Below are 9,961 nucleotides of genomic sequence, written 5' to 3' on the forward strand. Positions count from 1 at the left end.
TCCTATTCCACATTTGACATAGTTATCTTCATAAAAACATTAGAAACATAGGTTCGATTATTTTTTATTTAAATAAGGTCATTACATCATAGTATTACCGGGTTGAAAACGAGGTTGAACTATTAAAGTCATGAAAAATGAGGTGATTGGAGTTTTGCAAAAATATGTAGAGGAAGTCAAATTTAGTTACTCTTAGAAGATCCATGGAATAGAATGCATATTAAGCTAGTAGAGACCTTCTATGAAGAATTTAGTATGTAGAAGTTATTATTTAAAGTTGAAAGCTCTGCAAATGAAAGGATGATATTATTGTACTCATTAAAGGATGCATAAGAATTTGAACAATTAATTAAAAAAAGTGGTAAGAATGATGGTCACAGAAGAAATATTTGGAGCAAATAATGAGTCTTACGTGTTATATTTTCTTGGGTGATTTTACTGTCATGACATGGTCAATCATATTCACATGTTATGGCTCAATGTTATATATTATATTCCCTAATAATATTATACAATCTGAAGAGGTTGGATAGGGGTTGTAAAGAAGATAGATGGAGATGCAAGGAAAGTCTTAGGAAAGCAATGGTATTTGGGAACCGTTGTTATAGCGTTAGAGAGAGACAATCTAGTCTTTTACCATAAGAAAGAGCTCACTATGATGATCTTGGTATGGACCAAGCTTCGAATGTTAAATTGACATAGTTATCTTCATAAAAATATTAGAAACATAGTTTTGAAAAGTCTTGATGTAGATTTTATGAGGGGTTTTAGATGATCTTCCACATATTTTTTATTTAAATAAGGTCATTACATCATAGTATTAAGAGTTCGAAAAGGAGGTTAAATAAGTAAAGTCATGAAAGCTCAGGTCGTTGGAGTTTTGCAAAAATATGTAGAGGAAATCAAATTTACTTACTCATAGAAGATCCGTGGAATAAAATGCATATTGAGCACATGTAGAGACCTTCTATGAATAATTTTGTATTTGTAAGTTGTTAATTTAAGTTGAAAGGTCTTTTGAAGGAAAGGATGATATTATTGTACTCATCGAAGGAGGCATAAGAATTTGAACAATTAATTTAAAAAAAGTTGTAAGAATGACAGTCATAGAAGAAATATTTGGAACAAATAATAGAGTCTTAGGTGTTAGATTTGCTTGGGTGATTTTATTGTCATCACGTGGTTAATGATATTCTTATTTTATGGCTGAATGCTATATATTATATTCCTTAATAATACTATATGATGTGAAGAGGTTGGATAGGATTTTTAAAGAAGATAGATGAAGATGCAAGGAAATTTTTAGGAAAGAAATGGTATTTGGGAGCCTTTGTTCTTGCATTGTAGAGAGATAATCTAGTTTTTTACCATAAGAAATAGCCCAAAATGAAGATATTGGTATGGAAAAAGCTTCCAATGTTAGCTTTTGAATGTTGCAATGGCAAGTTCTTTAGGAACCTTGTCGATAGTTTCGGAAGGGTTCCAAAAATGACTTTTCATACAAGTCAAGACCTTTTGAGACTATGGTAAATATTGCATAGGGTATTTACTAGTGGACCTATTACATAGTGTGTGCAATGATGGCATTTAAAGAATGCACCTTATTTGACTAGATATTTATAACTATCTCCAAAAATCCTTTTGTTGAACCCCGATCCTAATACGTAGCTTTTCATTAATAATAAAAACTGTAGTTTTTTTACTAGATACTATTTTTTAATATACCCACCAATACCTGTAATACCCTATGCCCCCCTTCCCCAAAATACCTACAATATATTTATTGTAGCTCCTATAGAAAGCCCCCGGGTTGAAGAGAGACCAGTGCCTAGGACATCTTGATGAGTGCTTATAATCCATGCTTGAATTGTTCACTTAGACTCAATATTTAACTAGATTTTAAGTCAGAATTCCTTCAAAATCTTCTTTGCGAAGAGAAATACGAATCTAGATGCAAAGTAATACTCATAGAAGCATTAATGTTTGACTCCACCGACCAAAATTACATGAGCATGCAGATTTATTAGTCATTTGTAGTATATTGGAGAGAGGAATCAAGAAGGAAAGAAAACCAACGCACAAGGTTTAAATTAAGAATCTAGTGCATCAACGTTCAACATGAAATGGATGATAAAAATATTCAAATGATGTGCTAAGATACATGGAGTTCATTCTAAGGATAATAATCTTATCAGTCATAGGCACATTAGATCGGAATTAGACATAGATGAATCCATGAATTCATAAAAAATATGAGAAGAAGAGTGAGGGTATATGGAACAACCACAAGATCGAATACATACTACGCATTCATATGAGCTATAATCACCAAAACATTTCATTACTCTTCAACGGGGCATACTTTTCATTTATAGTTTGTAGAGCTTCCCTCTTGAAAACAAAATTCAGAACCCCTTGTTCTGTGTCATAAATTGTTTTCTATATGGCCTCATGGAGAGAACCCTCTACAAAATATTCTTTCTTGATTTGTCAGTGAATCATCATAACAAAAATATTGGTATGTTTTAGTGGCACAATTGTACTAGTCGGATCCTAACTAACTAGCATTGAGTCTCTGAAAACATAATATTTACATAAAATATAAAATATCAAAGTTTCAAGGTTGAGACAATTAACAGCATATTTGTTGGCTTAGTGGGGCCTGACCCAGGTTCAAAAATGATTTAGCCAAACAAATCCCAATACTATTGGCCCTTTCAGCAACAGTCCGTAGAGCACAGACTGAGGTGTCACTCGAAGTAGTATGGGAGGGTGCTAGAACCAGGTTTCCACACCCTGGGGATGTCTGATATGATGGAATTGGTACATGGTCCAACCTTCCCACTTATGGTGCTACGCACACCAAAAGGCACCCCGCGCCCTATGATATTGTCTTCACGCAGTTCTAACGCAGCGCCACCAGTATTATTTACCCCAGTCTTCCTTAATTATGCATTGTTAGTTGATTACTAAGATTATTTTCATATATAAGCATTCATACAAGTATTTATTCAATTGTGCATAGGAAATAGACAGAGTAAACGTAATGCATAACCAGAAAATATTGATTCAAGAATAGATGCATAGAGTAAGCTTCTCTTTATTAGCTTTCAATCCCAATTACAAACTTGATCTCGCCCTGCACACTCAGCTGCAAGGGTCCGTGCACTCAGCTGCAGACTCTACTAGGCCTATATGCACTCAGCTACAAAGCCTCCTACTACTACTACGACCCAGTACACTTCAAATCCCACTCTAATCTCAAACCATGCCTTTGCTATTCTTTCTATATTTCCTGACTTAACTAACTTTACAATTTAAAGCCCTGCTCTATTTATACAATCCCATTGTCCGCGGACCATGGGTAGCCTGACTTTACACTAATTTACCATACAATGTTTAGGGCAAACAACACTGTGACTCAATTGTACACTTTGCGCTCCATGCTCACAAATTGTGAAGTTTTACATCATTTTCTACCAAAACTTTGGCTTTGAGCCCCAAAAACCTGCTATGTGGCGGATTCCATGCCCAACAGGCCCCCAACACAATCATCATGACTCATCCCGAGTCACTCTACTAGTGCGGTGATCTTGGCATGGAGCCCCTCCAACCATTCTTATGCTTCCGTAGGTCCGCAGTGCACTGATCTACAGTCTGTTGGACCTGTTGAATTCGTGCTTCTAAATCATCTGCATATGAATATTGTCCTTTCTTTGGTACCAGTTTCTAGGTCATCTGTTTATAGTCCTGTGCCTTTGTTCGGCTCCTTGGATCGTGAAGACTGTGAGTTGGCTGGTTAGTTAGATAGCTAGCCCACTTGTGTAGGGCTTCAACTATCTGTCATTAAATTTTCCTTGGAAGAGTTCTCCATTGAGTTTGACTAGCTAGAAAACGCCTCCATCTGTGACCTATTTTACCACATATAGTCCCTACCAGTGCATCCTGAATTTTCCCGGGAATTTTTCAAACTTTCTGTCATATAGTAACACTAAGTCATTTACCTTGAAGGTATGCAACTTGATATGGTGGTTGTGCCAGGACTTTTCGCACTATTTTTCCACCAGTTGATGAAATCCAACCAAAAATTGTTCTTCCTCGAGTTCTTCTAGTTGTGCAAGCCTTTCTTCTAGAGCTTCGCAGTCCGTCATGCCTATGAGCACTGCTATTCACAGACTAGGTACGATGTATTTTGTCGGCATGATAGCTTTTGTACCATAGACCAACCAGAAGGGTGTCTCTCCCGTCAATTTCTTTCACATTGTCCTGTACGCCCATAACACAACAAGTACGTGTAGGTCCCAGTCGTTTCGTTGCATGTTACATACCTTGGTCAACACAATCTCCAGTATTTTGTTAAATGCCTCAACTGTTCCATTAGCTTGCAGGTGGTACGGTGTACTTTGCTGATGATACACTTAGAACTCCTCTGTGAGCGCTGATGGTTTCATTCAAAAAATGCATTCCGCGGTCACTCATTAAGATTTTTGGAAAACCAAATCATGTCAACACGTTTTCAAACAAAAAATTCACAGTCGTAGCGGTCGTGCAGTCCTTGACCGACTGCGCTTCCACCCACCGTGTCAGGTACTCCATCGCAATGATGATGTAGCATGCCACCATCCTTCCCTGAGGTTTGATCAGTCCCATAAAGTTGTTTGCCCATTTTTCGAATGGTTGCTGTGTAATTTGTGGATTTAATGGGATCTCGTCCCTTCATCATGGTTTCCTTGTCCTTTGACATATATCGTAGCCTTACAGTGTGCTTTCAAATCCTGGTGCAGGGTTGGCCACCATAACCTTGCGAGAAAAATCTTCTATTTGGTCGCGCGTCTAGCATACTGTCCTCCTGCAGCGCGCCCATGTGTTTCCACAAGGATCTGACCTCGTTCAAATTCGGGTACGTATCTTCATAATATCTCATCATTGCCCATCTTGTAGAGGTACCCCACGATGACAGAAAACCCTACTGCACACTCGACCAATTCCTTCTTCTGCAGGATTGAGTACTTCTTTGGCGCAATCCTTGTGGTTAGAAAATGGATTATATCTTCAAAGTGGTCGTCCATGACACGTACTATGAAGAGTTATGCATCAGGTAGTCCCTCCTCCAAATTTGTTGGTTCCTCGCCTGTCTCAATTCGTGACAAGTGATATGGTCATAGTTGAAGCATCTCGGCTTGACTATGACCTCAAAATCATATTCTTGAAATAGTAAAAGCCTTCTACATATGCGTCCCCACCCCCCCCCCCCAACATAGGCTTGTTCACAAGGTATTTTAATGTGGAATGGTCAGTATACATCTTGAAATATCCTCTAAGTAAATAGTGTCAGTATTTTTGGAGTGTGTACACCATTTCCAGCCCCTCGCATTCAGTGGTAGAGTAGTTCTTTTCAGCTTTGGACAATCTTTGACTTGCAAATGCTATCAGGTGATCCACACCCTCTACGCCCTCCTGTGTGAGTATGGATCCCAATGTGATACACGATGCATCAACATGTACATGAAATTCCACGTCCCATTTTAAGAAGATCAAGATTGGCACGGAGGCTAGTTTCCCCTTTAGAACATCCAAACTCTTCAAGCAATATTCATTCTAACATTATGTAACATCTTTTTTCAATATCTTTTCCATCGGTGCAGTTATTTGGGCATAACTTTTAATGAACTTCCTATAGTATCCAGTGTGTCCCAATGTAGCGCACAGTTGTTTAACACTTCGTGGTGCTTCCAAATTCAGAATAACATCAATCTTCATAGGGTCCACCATCTGACCTTGTTTTCAAACCACATGTCCCAGCAGGTTCCCAAAGGGAATGAGGAAGGGAACTTCTTAAGATTCAATGTGATTTGGTGTCAGCGGCAAGTATCCTGCATCGGACGTAAGCTTGCTACATGGTGTTTAACTAATCCAAATACAGTCCGATCATCCAAATAGACCTCCAAGAACTTATGGATGTATTCCCTGAACGCATCCACCACGATGCGTGAGAATATAGTTGATGTGTTATTTAGTCCAAAGGGCATAACGGTGCACTGAAAATAGCCCCATTCTGTTGCAAAGGTCATTTTGCTCCTATCTTCCAGTGTAATCTTGATCTAATGGTACCCTAAGAATCCATTCGTGAATGACTAAGCTCCTTGACTGCCAACATTATCCAATACTTCATCTATGAATGGTGTTAGGAATGGATCGTGTACACAGGCATTGTTAAGCTTACTGAGGTCCACACATATTCTTATTTCGCCCTTCTGTTTTTTTTCTCCTGTACTACCATAGGACTCACCTAGTTATATTCTTCCACTAGTTCAATAATTCTTGCTATGAGCATTTTGTATAATTCATCGCGGACCTTTTCTTTATACTTTGGGTTCAAGCGGTATGGTCGCTACCTAACTGGCTTCACATTGGGTTTCAAGGAGATCTTCATCATAACTAAATCACCCACGATCCCTTTCAAGTCTGTAATTTTTATCAGGAATAAGTCTTGGTATTCGCGGAGTAACTCAGCTACTTTATCGACCGTGGCATATTTCCAGTAGTCCCCAAGCGTTGCGTACTTTGGCTCTGCCTCCATTCCAATTTTGACCTGTTTTGTCTTTAGCGGCGTGGTGATGTTGGGGTCTTCAAGTGATGGTCTGCAAACCTCGTGAGAGCCTTCGATTTCTAAAATGTTAATGTTTCGTGGGTCCTCATCATCCTCTTCAACATTTATGTTATAACACTCCATTGCACTGCTTAACTCTATCACCCAATCTAGATGAAGTACTCCCATTAGCTCCTATCATATTTTGAAGATAGCGGATTTTAACTACTTGTAGCGCATCATCAATAGTATTCGACCACCGATCTTTGACTATGAATGTTAGCAAAAATCCCTTGCACAAGACATCCCATTTGCTTGTACCATGGCATAGTTCTATCTCAGTATACCAGTTCATGGGTATGAAATCCACGGTATGGTAGAATAAGTGCACCCATTCAAGTTGTGGCTCTTACCCATGGACCTTGGTCCATTTCGCAAGGTGTGTGCGTAGATCATCTCGTCCATCATATTTTTCTACTAGCCATAATTGTGTTTTTCTGAAACGTAGGCACATCATCCTTCTGCATCCATGCTAGGCTTCAAAAGTTCCTTGATGGGTACCCCACCATCATTCAAGTGTTGCGCGTAGTGCCCACCTCAACGTATCAAATGCTCCTGTTTAGGTACTGCGCTTTCAAATTTTCTCAAAAATTCATCCACCATTGTCAATCCATCATATGTCAGCAACTCTCTTACCTCTATTGTTATTCAACGTAGTGATCTAACCATCATGTTGTAATTCAGCATCATGACTTCATGCAACTGATTCTGCCATCGCTCTGCTTCTTCATCTGAATCCGAAGTGTAGGAGCTTTCGTGCTCCCACAAGATTCTCCCATCTGCGATCAGATTCACCCAATCCTAGTCTCACGCAGTTATCTTGTAATTGCATTCAAGATCATTGTTGCTATCGTCGTCGCGCACTGGTTCATTATAGCGCACTCCTTTGGTTGGGTCCAGCGGGACTACTATGCATAGTGACTTTTTATCGAAGATCATTTTGTTCTTCTTCATATTGATGACTCTATTCATATCGGTGGCCCGATCTATTCCTAGCAATGCAGGATAGGGATTATTGTCACCGATAATCTCTATCACTTCAAAATCCACCTACACGTTCATGCCTTCAATATCAACTTTGACCCCTTGCAACCTCCCCATGGGAAAAATCTTCTGTTGGTTTGCCATTTGTAACTGAATAGGGAACCATTGTAATGTAGGTTTGCCCATGCATTCCCAAGTCTTCTTTGGTAGTACATTCGCATTCGAACCCAGATCTAGGATTACCTGATCCATTTCATACTCACCAATCTACATAGTCAACCTCATTTCCCTTCTTGTGCGCAAGGCATGCTTCCCCAATTTCCAGACTACTCGACGTTCCCCTAACCCCGTGCACATAGTGATAAGTTCTTGTAGTCCTTTGACTACCTTATTGTCGTGTAGCAGTTTCATGCATGTCTCCAGAAAGGTAGTGAGCATTGAAGGATCCATCCCTTGTTCTAGCTAATCCTTAGTACTTGGAGTGGAGGCCTCCGTGAAGCTCTTATTAGCTTCCATGAATGTCTCCTTAAATCATTCTAAATCAAACTCGGGTTCCTTTGTAGGAGCCTTACAAACCCATACACTTTCTTCTGACTGCTTCCCCTTATCATCTCCCATTGTCATACTGCTCCTGAGCATCATGTGTACATTTGGGTCTTCTTCACGTGGCTCAAACCTCATCTTTTGTATATTTTGAGTCGAAAGGGATGGAGTACCCCCTTTTTGGGCATCTTCACTATCAGCACAGGGAAATCTTCTGCCTCATGATCAAATTGAGTATAGTACCAACAAGATATCCTAGTCGGGTTCATGCAATTGCGGGCATAATGCCCTGGCCCTCCGCAACTGTAATAGATTATCTGTCTGCAACCCTTCCCTGGTCCCATTCCACCTCAACCCTGATCGTTCCCCTGAAACCCAATGTGTGCCATACCTGTATTTGGGTGGATATCTCGTGTTTCTACCCATACCCTGTAGGTAGGGGTCTGATCCATCATTAGTTCATAACTTCGGCAGGTGTGTTCGTCATCACCTACTGACCTGCAGAAATTACAAAACAACTATTGGGACGTATGTGTATACTTCTGCAACAGATGACAATTATCTATGGTATGCTTTCCTCCTATCTGGAAGATTACACACCATAACATAGATGTTGAGCTCAGCCCCACCTATGACTCTAGTCTTAATGGAATTGGCTCCTCTTGCTAAGTAGTCCACAAACACTGGGCAGTGATCTTTGTCGTGGCCCTGGCGTTTGCATTTTATGCACCATACTTCTTCGCGTGCCTCTAACCGAGGTGCCCTATCCTATTTCAAACTCTGCATTTCTAGACATATATTTTGTATCTGCGCGTGGATCTGTTGGAATCCCAATCCAGGGTCTTGTATAGGGGTCTCATGCAACTTCATTGCCATCTCCAACGCTTTAGCCTAGGTGGAAAGTTTTTGCTATGACAACACCATCCTTAATTGTCTCATAAGTGAGGCCACAAACCGTGTGCAATTTTATGCATACTTTAGCGTCATATTGGCTTCACGGATCATACTCTTCAGCCTTTGATCCAGATCCCAGGCGGTCTCGCTCAGAAGTATCGCAATTTCCTTAAACTTGATGATTAACTCCATCTCTGATTTTGGCCTGCTAAATTCCCTGTTCAATGCATTCTAGATCTCTGTAATTTATGCATTTAGGTGGTCATTAGAATGCTTGATGTACCACGTTAATGTGTGATCCTGCAATGCACTCACCAGTGTAGCCTTTTTGATATTATCATCTACAACACCCTGTGCTTCCATACTGCTCTCACTACGAACCAGAATTAGTCTGAATCTTCATTCCCTACTCCTCCAAATATTGGTAGTTTAATCACACTTGCCATACTGAATTGTGGAGGTGGCAGAGGTGGAGTGTGTCGAGATGGAGGTGAAGGTGGTGAAGTGGGTGGCAGTGTGGGTGGAGGTAGTAAACGCAGAATTCACTGCCTTATCAAACTGACCACACTTCTTGGAGAAACCTTCGTGACCTCATCCTCACTCTCCTGTGAGGGTGAAATCAAGGGACTATTTTCTAATTCTTCACTACTTCCGCTTCTATAGATCTTTCCACTCTGCATAGTCCCAAACATTAATTTATTTTCATAATCCTCTTTTCACACAACAACATACTAATCCAAGTGTTCAAAGATTTGATATACTTACCTCACGTTCCCTTGAGAAAACATCACTCTACCTCACTGTAGATGACGGTCGTGTCTACTGCAAACTTAGTGATAGATCCTCCTATTATTCAGTCGAGCTAGTGATCCACAGCTCATGCTATCTTAT

Source organism: Pinus tabuliformis, chromosome 8 (genome assembly GCF_031772625.1).
Source record: "Pinus tabuliformis cultivar Carrire ecotype Pingquan chromosome 8, CPIR1, whole genome shotgun sequence".
Taxonomy (NCBI): Eukaryota; Viridiplantae; Streptophyta; class Pinopsida; order Pinales; family Pinaceae; genus Pinus; species Pinus tabuliformis.